This window comes from Corticium candelabrum, chromosome 14, assembly GCF_963422355.1.
Source record: "Corticium candelabrum chromosome 14, ooCorCand1.1, whole genome shotgun sequence".
Classification (NCBI taxonomy): Eukaryota; Metazoa; Porifera; class Homoscleromorpha; order Homosclerophorida; family Plakinidae; genus Corticium; species Corticium candelabrum.
The window spans coordinates 904,763-919,289 of record NC_085098.1 but is presented as its reverse complement, the minus strand read 5'-3'; the positions used below and the strand labels follow the sequence as shown (position 1 = coordinate 919,289).

Here is a 14,527-nt window from a genome sequence, read left to right as displayed (position 1 = left end):
TTACGTTTACAGGCCTGGTATAGGTAGTCGTCGTTTTGCGATCGTGATCAAGACAATTGAAATGTTCAGTCTAGGTATGCACTCAGTTCCGTTGTAACGACAGTGGTATGGTATTTACTGACAGAAATTGATATCGACAAACATTGACTATCAACAGTGTTAGATGCAGCACAGTGTAGTAAAGGATTGATTGTAGTATGGGACGTGGGAATAGTTGACTGTAGGTGGTATTCAACTCCTGAAGGTGTTTCTTGGTTGTCACGTACACGCAATCCCTAGCTACAATACAAAAGGATGAGGCGACGGAACTTCATGAAGCTTTTTCATCGCCATTTGCTCACTTAGACGAATCGTTCCTAGACTCATCTGTAGTATCTGTAGTCGGACACGGAAACGATTTTTAAGGTAGGTCCTATCATGAAACGTGGTCGTGGGGAGGAGAAATTTGAGATTTGTGTACACACACACACACACACACACACACACACACACACACACACACACACACACACACACACACACACACACACACACACACACACACACACACACACACACACACACACACACACACACACACACACACACACACCACACACACACACACCACACACACACACACACACACACACACACACACACACCTTAGCCATATCAAACTTTCATTTCTACAACTAGCTGAATAAAATCAATGGATGAGGTCACAGCTTTAGTATGCGTTTATTCATTATTCTAAGATATTCCTTCCAAGCAGTTCATTTCAGTAGAGTCATTTATATTTATATACCTAAGATGAAAAAGCACTTGTTGCAATGTACACAAGATTTTCTCAATATTGCATTCCATGGCATGACAAATGCATTTCAAAAGAACTTAGAACAACAGCAACTTTTCAACTTCTCAATATTGTGTGTAATGGCAAAGCAAATGCAATTGAATAAAAAGTTACAAAAAGAGAAACTTCTAGGTCTTCGTGAATATCGAATTCATCCCACAACAGGAGCTTTCACCACAACTCCTGTCTTGTCAACAAAGATCCTGACACGATTAATGTCATAGTCCATAGTCACCATTGACCCATCAGGAATAACATCAACCTAAACAAGACATTTACGTCATTATCACCATTGGTTGTGCAAATAGGTATACCCTGTAATGTAGGTATACCATACACAAGTAGTACTTTAATATTCACTGAAGACAATAAACCCGTAATATTAATACCTGCTATAAATGTGTAAATCATTGGCACTGCTACCTCTTTGTGAAGAGATTCACCACCAACTAAAGCCCGGTTCACAATACCACGCTGACGTTGACGATGACACTGACGATGACGCTAGCGTGAGCGTCATATTGTGAACATGTCAACGTCGACGACGATCGTCGCAGCGTCCTTGACGCTGGAGTTGACTGAAGTTCAACTCTAGCGTCGATTCCGGAAGTGTACCAACGTAACCGGAAATCACGTGATTACTTTCTACAAATCAAAGAACAGTCCTATTAAATCCCGGATTTGGCATGGAGTGTCTAATCGACAGCGTGCAGAGTTATCCTTGTCTTTGACGCGTGCATGAATGCAAAGACCTGCCGCCTTCGCTATAGGATTGGTCTGACTCACATTTGCCGTTGTTGAGATTCTCTAGCTCTACGCCTACGACGACGAATGAGAAGTAGAAGAATTACAAGTTCTTCGTCCATCTGTGATACATACGTGGTGTCACAATAATTTGCGGTAGCATGCGCTCAAAAAACGCTCGAGTATCCAGACAGGTGCTGACCAACGTCTCATGACGCTCACGGGAAAATATTGTGAATGGTACAACGTCATCGTTAGCGTCAGCGTCTGTGTCAACGTCCAGCGTCATCGTCATCGTCAACGTCAGCGTCGTATTGTGAACTAGGCTTAACGCGTCCAACCCTTCATTAGGGGACACGCTTACTAGCTCCCTTGCTGCATAACAACATCATGTTGCAATGAAAGATGATTTAGCATAGACAAAATACTATAGTCCATTCCAGAATTAGAGGCAGTCGAGGTTTTCCTTGGATAGATCATGCTAGGAGGCACGTAGGCTCATGAAACCATTGGAAAGCCCATCACGTGCCGGTTCCGCCTATGGTATTTTGCAAAGCTATGTCCATAACATCTACCCGCAATGATAATATTTAGCCTACATGGTTGCTGTAATGAGCTACGATGGGCGGTTGTAAGCCGAGACAGGAAGTTAATGCGCACGTGAGCAAGCAACAGCTTTGCAAAACTTGTTAGCGAGCCGTCACGGTGACTGTCTGTAGTTGATTCCTTGTCCTCTTCACTTTGAATAAAGTATTCAATGTAAACAAAATGTAGTTGCAGTTGATACGACCATGGGAAAATTGGTCAGGAACACGCCTATGACACACCCATTATTCATGACGGCCTCCAAGGACTGTTGCTCACCGAATGTTCTGTCCTTCGTATCAACTGGAGCTTCTTCCAACATTACGCTCACAGACTCACCAGAGATCAGTCCTCATATGGTGTTTGATCTCTCCTTGGAAAAATGCATCTGTGCACGTTAATTAAGCAGGAACATGAGTAATTGAGAATTTGTAAGACATCGAGGAACTTTATCGATTGGTTTGCTGGCTGGCTATGCTGATGAGAGGTTTGTTGTCTGTGAAATCCTCAATCGACCTTTCTAGAATCTGGTGATAGCAAAGAATACTCCCAATATGCCATTTACTAGTTGTAAATATCATGTCTCTACATCAGTCAGAGCTGCTAGCGAAAAATATCAGCCACGGGATTGCTCCCAACCCACAAGGGGACACATCACTACTGATAGCAGGGGGATGGAGATGGAAGGACAAAAATAAGCCGATCTGATCAATGGTTGAGCTATTGCTTCTGGGACAGAGAATGCTTCATGGAGCTGTTGACTAACCAGGAAGTAGTGGTGTTTAGCATAGTGACGAAGTGGCACTGAGGTTTGAGATAGCCGAGGTATAAACTTGCTTGAGATATCTCGTCATGCAATGAAGGACACCCGTTGTAAACTCTGGACATGGCATATCTTGTATAGCCTTCAATTTGTCTTCATTTGGCTGGATTCCTTCCTTACTCAACCAGTGAGTTAGGTAACTGACATGATCTTTCTGAATCTGGCATTTTGACTAATTTGGTTTCAGATTGGCACTAGCTAAAGTTAAAACTCTCCAGTACTCACCTTAATCGGGCATCATGTTCTGCTCAATCATTCCAGAATGATGATATCATCAAGTAGATCACTCCTCTGTCCAGGTTCTTGAAGACGGAGCTGACATCCACTGAAAATATCTCAGGGTGCTTGCCAAATGCCAGTCTTTGAATCGGCACAAGACACAATGAATGGGATGAGAATGTAGTCAGAATGGACCGTGAGACTCTGGGAATAGTGGAAGCCAATGAAAACCTGACTCTGCATCTAGCACTGAAAAGAGAATGAACTCATTTAATATTGCGGTATTCTCATCCACAGTGGATACAATGAGGCGTTCGCAGACCGTTGACTTGTTTTCAGCAATTGATAGTCTATACAAATAAGTAGAGTTCCATTCAATTTCCCTACAGGTACATGTACCAGTGGAGGAACCCATAATGTGGTCTCCAGTACTCTTTCAATGACATCCATCGACGAGGTGTTTCAGTTCTGCTTCAATGTCTTTCATGATACTAAGTAATGTCATCTGAAAGACGCTGCTACCAGATTTGCTGTCAGATCTACCCTAATATCACAACTGTCATCTTCACAAATTAACATATGCCTTGTAAGTACAGTCAAACCTCGCTAATCCGAACAGCTCCGTGCCAAGCCCCGTTCGGATTAGTGAAGTTGTTCAGATTACCAATAATGCAAACACGTAGCCTTGGAGGTTCAGACTTGCCTCGCATGCCCACACAACTGGCGCATTAATGTATCTCTACACACATGTCATGTTTGTGGTAAAGGACACTGCTGCAACGACTACATGTACTTCTAAATAATGTGACAGTCAAGATTGAAAATAGACAGATGCGCGCGTTTAACTAAATAACTGCAACCCAGATAAGGCTGCCCAATAAGATCTGGGTACACAAGGCAGGGCAGGGCGCCAAAGGTAATTTGGATTAGCGAGGTTTGACTGTAGCTGTAGTTGATTGACATCCTAACCATACAACACCGTCCTGCCAACTGGCACCACAAGGCAAGTGCGAGAGCACACTATCTCCCCAAAGTTATAGTGACATCAGCCACACGCAGTGTGTCAATTTTGTTTTCATCATACCTGGTATGCTCCGAGAGTACTTCGGCTAGGTCTCATGGTTGACACCAAGTCTTCTATGATGAGGTTCCAGGTTGTTTCTTAGTCTCGCTTAGCCAGACCCCGGAAGTATGACGCAGCGGGAAGGGGTCTGAGACTAGTTGTTCCCATGCCTAATAAGCCTCGGCCTTTGTTGCCGTTCATTAGGATTATTGTTTCAAAGAGTGAAGATGATCTGGTATGTTCTTGAGCACTAGAACTGGTATCATATTTCCATGGGCTTTCTTCCTCTGAAGGGACACAGCAGCAAAGTCTCGTCTTGCAGCAATACGAGCATTATGTGTCAGCTGCATAACAACATTGCTTTCATCTGACCTGTATATCTGCATTTTAGTAGCATTGTCTAGACTCGTATGACTGAGTTTGTACACTGTAGCAGATGGTGTTCTTGAATGTAGCGGATTATCCACTTCATACACGGAGCTGTCCATGACTGAGACTTCCCAAGCCACTGCCTTCGAAACCGCATCTGCAGGTACTCATTCTAAACTAAAACCTTATAACATACTAGCATAACAACAAACCTTACTAAAACCTCATTTCACCACATCTATGATGCACCTACACAGTTCCTCCAACAGTCGATCAATTGTAACCTCTCTTAAGCTATTTCTCTGTGATAAATCATGGAATCAAATTCACTATCTAGGAGTTGCAACCGACACTCACGCATTTACAGGAATCCTCCCATTGACTCACTTCTTCCTCCCATTGACTCACTTCTTCCCCCTTATTGTCTTCAATAGCCTCGAGATGTGATTAATTTTTTAGTTAACATGTGATTGTTGGCATCTTCACAACCTCATCACATATCTCACAGTGACACACTTGCTGACACATTCATTTAGATTTAACTGCTGTTGCCTATCCATGGCATTAGTCTAGAGTGGCCAGACGTTCGAGTGGAAGGGAGAGGCGAGAAGAACGTCTGGACACACTAGCCAGTTTGTGTTAGCAACGAGAATGTTGGATATGCATGATGTCATGATTAACTGTTACCACAAATGGCTAATACAAGTAGTTACAATATGAAAGTGTCTTTCATCATCTAATTTTCTATCCAATTGTGAATTGTAAATTAATTTGAGAGCAGATGAAGATGTGCTTCTCCGCAACAGCAGGTAGCTGACTGGATGTCAGTATTATGAGGCCAATTGGACGGATTGCATTCTTTGCAGAGTGACTATGAACCTGCAATCCACCGTTTAGTGCACAGTTTCTCATAATGAACATTTAGGCTAATCTTGAAAGAGTCTGAGTTTTATCCTGATTCGGTGAGTGTCATGCTCCCACTAGTACACTCTTGGCTCTGTCGACCTTGTGCACGAAATATGGATAAGTTGAATCTCTACGAGGATGAGCCGAATAGGAAAGAGACAGAGTTGCGAGAGCAGGTAAACACTGTAGCACAGCAACTTGCCACCACTGGTGGGAAAGGACACAGAAATGTCTCTACCTCTTAATTAGTGTTTCACTACCTGTTCCTGTAAAGTTTGAAGCTTTAGGTACCCCATAGACTTTTAGTTGCAAACAGAATGGCATGTGACATCGACTCCTCAACATACCACATTTCAGTGATTGAAGCCATGAAGTTCTGGACGTGGTAGTGAAGCTACGTCCATAATTGCTTTCTGCTACATGATTGGTCACGTCAAGATTCTGGCGGTGCCAACAAAAACTCGGCCACCGTGGCCAGACATTCTTCTTGTCCCTCCGCAAACGTCTGGGCACGCGAGACTACCATGGCATGTGTAGTATAATAAAAGAGTACCTGGTGGAGTGGCAAAGACCTTGACTGCGATAAAGTCCATCAGCCACTGGGGTCCTGGTGGGACTTCAGGTGCCTACACCACAGTTGGCGTCGCAGTAGGGGCTCCTACGAGTACCTGGCCAGGCTCCAGGAGATTGCTTAGCACGACACATAGCTCCTGCTTAGTGCACAGGAACCCAGTCATCTGGCTGGGGGTGTCAGTGTATGACAAATCGGTTGCCCGAGGGCCCAGGACAACCAAAAATATGTCTAGGCAACTGAAACTGCAAACTATGGTTGCCCAGAGACAACTAGCTGACAGATACCCTACTACCAGCTTGACTTTTCCTTCCTGAGCATGCATGTCCTCATTGCAAGTTAGTAAACTTAATTATAGATAAGTCTACCGTTTTGCAGACCTACTGAGAGCATTATTAGTAGGTGTCATAGATGACAGATCAGATATCTGTGTGTCCTTTCCTAATTAATTATGACCTGTAGTGTCAATTTATGCTTGTGCCTGCTTGCTTGTAACATAGAAGTACCCAAAACTGAAATTTTCAAACAAGCATCCTAAAATCATGATGGACAAAATTTCAGCTATTGTTGCAGAGTCCTTTGTGGTTGGTAGTATTGCTGTTTATCTTTATCCTTCTCATGGCCCTATAAATCATTTGCCTGTCTCTGTCCAAGGAGATGGAAACTGCCAGTTTAGAGCCGCAAGTCTGCTTCTCACAGGTTGTCTATCTGTCTGTGTGTCTGTCAATACATATATTTCCATTACAATGAAATTTCCATCAAACTCTAAAAGCAAACCTAAAGTCCACTACATAATAATTACTACATAATACATTAGCCCCATATGGGCGGATAAAACTTAAAAGAAGCTACTTAACTACACGTTGTGCAAAGTCAGTGTTTCTACTAAGGGTCTTCAGTCCAGAACAGATCATCATGAGTTTTCTTGTCAGCACACTTGCATTGTAACGTTGCAGATGAATTGAAAACCGTCTCCTCCATTGTGTCTTAAACTCAGCAACATTTCTGTCTGTCTGTCTGTCTGTCTGTCTGTCTGTCTGTCTGTCTGTCTGTGGATGATATCAATTGGAAACAAGCAACTTTAAAGATCAAATTTGGTGGGTTTGGATTGACACAGATCAGTAAAATTTCACCAGCAGCTTTCTTATCTTCATGGTGTCAAGCCATGAAAGACTTACCCGAGAGGTTTTCGTTATTTTTTGATTTAGTCAACTATCTTCAAAGCAATAAATCACTGCCAGGGTCAATCGGCTCCACTGTGGCCTCTTCCTATCAAGCTTTACCACCAATGCCTAAGTCAAACCACAAAGATGGAGAACAACAGTTCTTGATAACTTTATCTCATATCCAAAGAAATTACAGCATCAATTATCCACAAAGATTGCCAGTGATAGTGCTACTGATATTATTATACACGCACAGTCTGATAGAGATGCAGCACGGTTGAGATCCCTGCAAGGACGAGGGGCTGGTGCATGGCTGGATGTCATCCCCACTTCTGCTAAGCACGCTTTAAAAAACAAACGAATTTTCTTTAGCGTCTTACCTGAGGTTGGGAGTGGCTCTACCTTCACCAATTGGATTAAAAAGTGTGATTGTGGTCATGATTTGGATGAATACGGATACCATCTTTTGACCTGTAAATATGGGGGTGGACCTGTGTGGTCTCACAATTCAGTCTTAAATGGGTGGAGTGAGTGCCTGTCTGACCTTCACCTTCCCCATCAAACAGAACCAAGACATCAATACATCAATACTGAAGACCGTCCACACATTACAATGTTTGATCCAAACACTGGACAGAATTTGGATCTTGATGTGTCTCTGGCTCATCCGTGGAGTCAGGACATTATTAGGAGGGCTAGCAAGGAAAATGGTCATGCTGCTGCGACAAGAGAAAAAAAGAAAATGAAAAATATTCAGAAGAGCTTGTTCCAGGAGGATATGTATCAAGATGTGTTCCTCTTGTGATAGAACATTTTGGGAGGTGGGGCACAAAGGCAGAGAATTTTTTGCAGCATTTGTCACAACAATCAGCAAATCCAGAAGCCAATTTTAATGCTTCCATGTTTATGTCATATTGGAGAAAAAGATTTTCTACAATTCTGCAAAGATGCAATGCCAAAGTTATCCTTAGAAAACTTTCAAAACTGTCACCTAATCATGGTGATTTAGATAGATTATTTGATTTGACATTCAAAGTCAAGTCCATTAGTTAATGACTTTTTGTTTGCAAGGACTGATTTGTATTTTAAAAATCGTAGCATATGTACAAGTAGAATCTGTATGAGAATAAATTATATCTGTCTGTCAGTCTGTCTGTCTGTCAATACATATATTTCCATTACAATAAAATTTCCATCAAACTCTACATAATAATTACTACGTAATACATTAGCCCCATATGGGCAGATAAAACATAAAAGAAGCTACTTAACTACAAGTTGTGCAAAGTCAGTGTTTCTACTAAGGGTCTTAGGTCCAGAACCGCTCATCATGAGTTTTCTTGTCAGCACACTTGCATTGCAACGTTGCAGTTGAATTGTAAACCGTCTCCTCCATTGTGTCTTAAACTCAGCAACATTTCTGTCTGTCTGTCTGTCTGTCATGATCATATATTTCTTAGATCAAACTAATGCACATTTCTGCAATAAAATTTAAAGGCTACAACTAAAATGAAATGTCTGTCTGTATGTCTGCCAATACATATATTTCTTATACAAGACATTATTACAGTCTACAATACACTAAAATCAGCAAGTTCTACGACAAATTGGACCCAAAAGGTCCCTAGCTAAGACTAAGAGTCAAGCTAACAGAGTTAGTAATGGCACCAACTGAGTCAGCACTATACTGGATTCTGCTCATTCTGTAGTTACAGTTACTCTTGCATTGCATTGCTGCATCACAATCGAGATCGAGTTATCCAGTAATTTTTGAACTCGTCTTGTCTACACTCAGTTGTCTGCATGTCTGCCAATGTCCGCCTTTCTGTCTGTCTGTCTGTCAATGCAATTTTTATACATCAAAGTTAATACATCAACGCTAATATATCTGATAAAATGTACAAAGATCTATGTGCACTGTCTGTCTGTCTGTCTGTCTGTTTGTTTGTTAGCTGTATTTTTCCCGTCTGTAACTACATATATTTTCATACATCAACTATAGCACCATAGCAATAGCGGTCATGGATTTAGTGTATGGGCAACCTGAGTAATGACCGGACAACCAAAAATTTCACGTATGGTTGCCCGGGGACAACTTAGAGATGAGACGAGACGATTTGCCGTACACAAGGTGTGACCGTGTAACAGCAGCTCTTTATCCATTTATCCATGTACACACACACACACACACACACACACACACACACACACACACACACGATTTTTGACTTTATTTACGGTAATTAGAACACCAGAGTTGGTGAACTAGGACACCGAACATAAGCCATACAAACAACATACATAGTTTTGCGTCAGTGCCCCCATCACTCGTAAACGTCCCGCATGCCCCTCCACTAAACACCTGCGCATGTGACAGCCGCCATATTGTCACATGTCCATCTCGAGCATCCACTCGGCAGCTGTCAACACCATGGTTGTGATGTGTTATAGTATGTAGTTACTTTTAAACATATTAAAACCGTAAGCCTGTGAAACCTACTAACTACAATAACGTGTTAATTTGCGAGCGAAGGCGAGCCTCTCTCTTGTCATGTCAATTTAGTCTCGCGTAGCCAGACACAATTCTGCCGCATCATACTTCCGGCCAAAACTGGGTCTGGTGAACAGCCTTTGATGTCGCTGTGTGCCGTGTAGGCAGAAATCGGCTATCGAAAGACTGGATTTGGTTTCTTAAACGCTTCACTAAAGACCAGATTGATATGCATGCAATGCAATCTTACCTCGATTAGCTTCTCTTGTTTTGTAGAGAACAACTCGAAGACTACAGCTAGAGTCGTTGCTGTTTGTGAAATATGCATGTCTACAGCAGCAATTAAACATGGCCACGGGAATGCCAACATCGACAGGCTTCCATCTCCTAGGCAATCTGTCATGTGATCGGCGTCGTTGTGCGTTCGTGTCACAACGAAGACTGATTGCGAACGTATTGGATGGATGCGAACGTACTCAATGTAAAGCAATGCACAACACACATGAGATGATTACCCAAACGCAGAAAGACGACTCGTCTTGTTTCAATAACGTCACCTGCAAGTCCTTCCAGATATCGCTCACTCTGGACTGTCCGCATTTGCTCTTGACGTCAAACAGCAAACAGCAATGAGTACGTTCGCATTCAGTCTCCGTTGTGACACAAGCACACAACACTAGACGTTCGACCTCGATCATGGCTGTGTGAAATGGAAGCCTGTCGTCGTTGACATTCCCATGGCCGCGTTTAATTGCTGCCGTAGACAAGCAGATTTCACAACACAGCAACATCTCTAGCTGTAGTCTTCGAGTTGTTTTTTACAAAACAAGAGAAGCTAATTGAGATAGGATTGCACTGCATGCATACCAATCTGGTCTTTAGTGAAGTATTTAAGAAACCAAATCCGATCTTTAGATAGCCGATTTCTGGCTACGTAGCACACAGCAACATCAAAGGCTGTTCACCAGACCCAGTTTTGCCCAGAAGTATGACGCAGCAGAAATGGGTGTGGCTACGCGAGACTAATGTCAATTGAGGTCGAGATATATTATACTAGCTACATTGCCCGACTTTGCCCAGGTGCATTCAATTGTGAACAATTACCATGAAAGTATCTTGTCTAGAATTTTAGTATGTTACAGTGAGATGTTCTAAGTAATTAGCAGCGATGGTTTTAGTAAATATTGAATTAGCACGTGAAATGGTCCCTTATCAGCGTCAATTATGACTTTAACTTCCTAACTGTGACGTGAAAAATGTCTATGGCCATTTTTAGGCTTCGTGCGTAAGAGTTGGACTGATGAAGCATGTGTTGTAGTTGGTGACAATGTCTGATCTTAGGCCTTGTATGACTGTTTGACGTACAGAAGATTGGACTATATCATCACTGACAAAGTAAATTTGAGCAAATTTAGCAGTAGAATTTTCTGAAGGAGCAAGACTTCCAATAGAATGATAGACTTGTCCCCGAAGATTGAAACAGGGATTCCAACCAGTGCAAGCTTTAATTTCATCGCATCCATCTAAAAAGCCGAGTTATACGCTCGCGTGTTTGAGAAGAAATTAATGCTGTGCTTGAACCAATTGTCCCAAACGTAGATCGACCAACGAGGTAGGCGGTTTGGGTATGGCGGGTAACAAAACTTTTCCGCCATTGCAGCAGATCCTGGTGGTTCCTTCTTCTATGTCAGTGCTTTGCAATATTTGCACTTTATCTAATAGAAACATTTACTAAATGACGGCGACATGCAAGATAGAGAGAGGAGAACCTGTACGCCAAAGGACTGTTTGTGGTATTGCTATAACTATGGTTTTCCATGCATTGCCTGCATAGAAACAGTTCCAAAAATGAGACAACTTGGTTAGAAAGTATAAGAATATTTTAGAAGTACATGATTATTGACGCACGTGGTAACCGCGTGTTGAGAAAGACAGCGGTGCTCATCATTAACCCTTTCATTGACTGGAAAATAAGTTTTAGTAGTAGCTTCGCGATCCAATGACGGGCACTGCGCTGGCACTGTACATGTGTCAAGTAGGTAGCTTCGTCATCTTTTCCTGTCGCAGTGATACAAAATAACAAGGCAGAGAGTGCTTTATGAGAGGCATTTTGACAGTGTACAGGTGGGTTTGCTGTAATGACACAAGCGTTTGTGACGCATCACATTAGGTGACGTAACAATGAGTAGCCATAGGATGACATCAGGAAGTACAGATGAACGCCAGCAACTAAGTATAGGACACAGACTACCGAAAACATCATCAGTTGCTATTCCAAAGTGAGAAAAGGCTGCAAGCTAACGGAGAAGTGAAGAAGTGCAGCAGTTTGCGAGCGCATAGGGAACAAACGTTTTGTGGCATCACAATTTTAAAAAATCTCAGCACAAAGCAAAGTACAGGGCACAGGTCACCACAAGAGTACCAGTTGCTTTACAAAAGCAGAAAAGGTCATGTGCTGAAGTAGGAGGAGAAAAGAACAGCAGTTTGCGAGCAATTACAAAACAAGAATTCAAAATGGCTGCAACCATGGACCACTTTCCTTTATATATATATATATATATATATATATATATATATATATATATATATATATGTATATACTGTATATAAGTACCATTATCCTAACAAAATTAGTGTTATCTTGAATCAGTATTTTGTGTAACCTCTTCTAGCGTCCATGGCATTGTTTACTCTCGTAATCATGCTATCAACAAGGGTTTGTGTTCTTTCTTATGGCACATTATTCCACACTGTCTGCAAGCATCGCCACAGCTCTGACGTGTTGTGTGGCAACTGCTGCTGAACAACTGGCGCAAGATAATCCCATATGTGCTCAATTGAATTAAGATCCGGTGATTGAGCTGGCCAGGAACTAAGAGAGCTGGAGCCATTGTGCTGGAGCCATGTTTGAACACTCTTTGCCCGGCGAGCGGGAGCATTGTCATGCATAAGTGTGACGTCACCATAACCTATTTCAAACTCGTAGATTGTTGGAACTAGCGCATTTTCAAGAATGCATCTGTACTATCAGCGTTTAGCCGCTCGTTGACCAACACAGTGTGACTAATGCGATTCCTCATCATGCAGCCCACACAATGATACTACCTCCACCTTGCGCTACCGTCTGCGCTACACAATCATCTTGCAGCTGCTCTCCTGCTCTTCTTCTTATCCATAAGCGACCGCTAGTATGGAACAACTCAAATTTGCTTTCATCGCTCCAGATTATGCGTGACCAATCGTCAATTGTCCAGTTTCTGTAGTTCTGTGCAAATGCGAGGCGGCAAAGCGATTCTCAGCTGTAAGACATGGCTTCCGTCTAGCAACGTGGTCAAACAATCCAACCTCTTGGACATGTCTTTAAACTGTGGAGATGGAAATGTTTGCTCCATTGGCCTGCAAAAATTCGGACCTAACCAAGGGTGCAGTTAAATTGTTGGTTACAAAGCAAAATTCAGATCAGCTGGCGATCTTCTCTCATGTAAGTCATGTGAGGTCTCCCAGGAATTCTTTGTTTCCGTATTTCCAGCTTCCCGTTGCCTTCTTGTTATGTTGGAAACTGTTTTCTGGCTACAACCAACACGTTCAGCTATTTGCCTTTGACTGTAACCTTCTTCCCACAGTGTGACAATTTACCGGGATTCTCAGGTGATGTTCTAGCTTTCCTGACCTAACATATATATGTGTGCATCAGCACTTGTCATGTAGATTTACAGCAAAAGAGAAAGACTGATTGACAAAACGACGATGCCAGATGAATGCAATTTTAACTCAGCAACATATGCGCTAAAAATTGAATCCTGGGTCCCCTTTTGAGGGGTCAACTCAATTATAATTTCTTGACGACAAGAATGAAATGACTTTCAATTTCGCTCCCATACAAATTTTCTGAGTTTCTGCAAGTTAGTTTGACAGAAATTATTGCTACGCAACCATTGTCACACAACTAGGCGATCACTGTTATGCGACTACCTAGGTAAACGAGTGAGACGATTAAAACGTGAACGAAGAATTTGTAGAAGAGAAACTGAAAGTCTTTTTTCTGAGTTAATTCCTGTGTTTGTTTGACAGCTACACAACCATTATTATGCAAATAGAAGTAAAGGCAGAACACCATCGCTCGCCTAACATAATGCTAACCGAGCATTTACTAGTATTAATTAATTAATGAGTAGAAGAAAGTGTTAATATTAAACAGATACCACATACACGTGTACTGTACACACGTACTGTACCGCCCGCACGTAAATTTTAGTATGTAGTTTGTTTGGCTTAAATATTCGACAATGCGCCACTTCCTACTCCCCAACTGTCATTACATGGTTACCACTAACAGCCAACAAGACAAGTACGAACTAATTTCAGGTGGTGATTTATCTTCCGCGATATGCACGAGCAGTAATAGTGGTGTGTCTATCTTTGGAAAGTATGAAGTCACCAAACAACTTGCTAGCTAAAAAGTTAGACGGTTTGTTCTACAAAGTGAAGCTCACCTTTGCATGAAAAACACTAGCTAGAAAATTCTTCCGGCTCACAAACATAGGTATTGTGCTGCTACCTAAAGCGCAGAACGATAAGCTATCCAGCGAGTGCTCACATGTTCCATTTCGTCTCCGTTGAAAGAAATGAGAAGTAATTGAATTCAAAAGTATACGGAATTGCCCAGTGTGCGGAAATACCCCGGATTACCCTATCTCATAGCACCGTTAAATTGTACCGATCCCATGTAGCTTGACAGTAAAACTCATTCTAATT

The 14,527-nt window shown here is 42.1% G+C and overlaps 1 long non-coding RNA gene across 1 annotated transcript; it reads right to left on the bottom strand.

Moving 5' to 3' along the window:
* Positions 1 to 758: 758 nt before the first annotated feature.
* LOC134190040 (uncharacterized) lies at positions 759 to 1,807 on the bottom strand. Its single transcript, XR_009971571.1, has 2 exons — positions 1,225 to 1,807; positions 759 to 1,097 (listed from the first exon to the last, which is right to left on the bottom strand). It is a non-coding gene; the product is annotated as an uncharacterized LOC134190040 (long non-coding RNA).
* Positions 1,808 to 14,527: the final 12,720 nt, after the last annotated feature.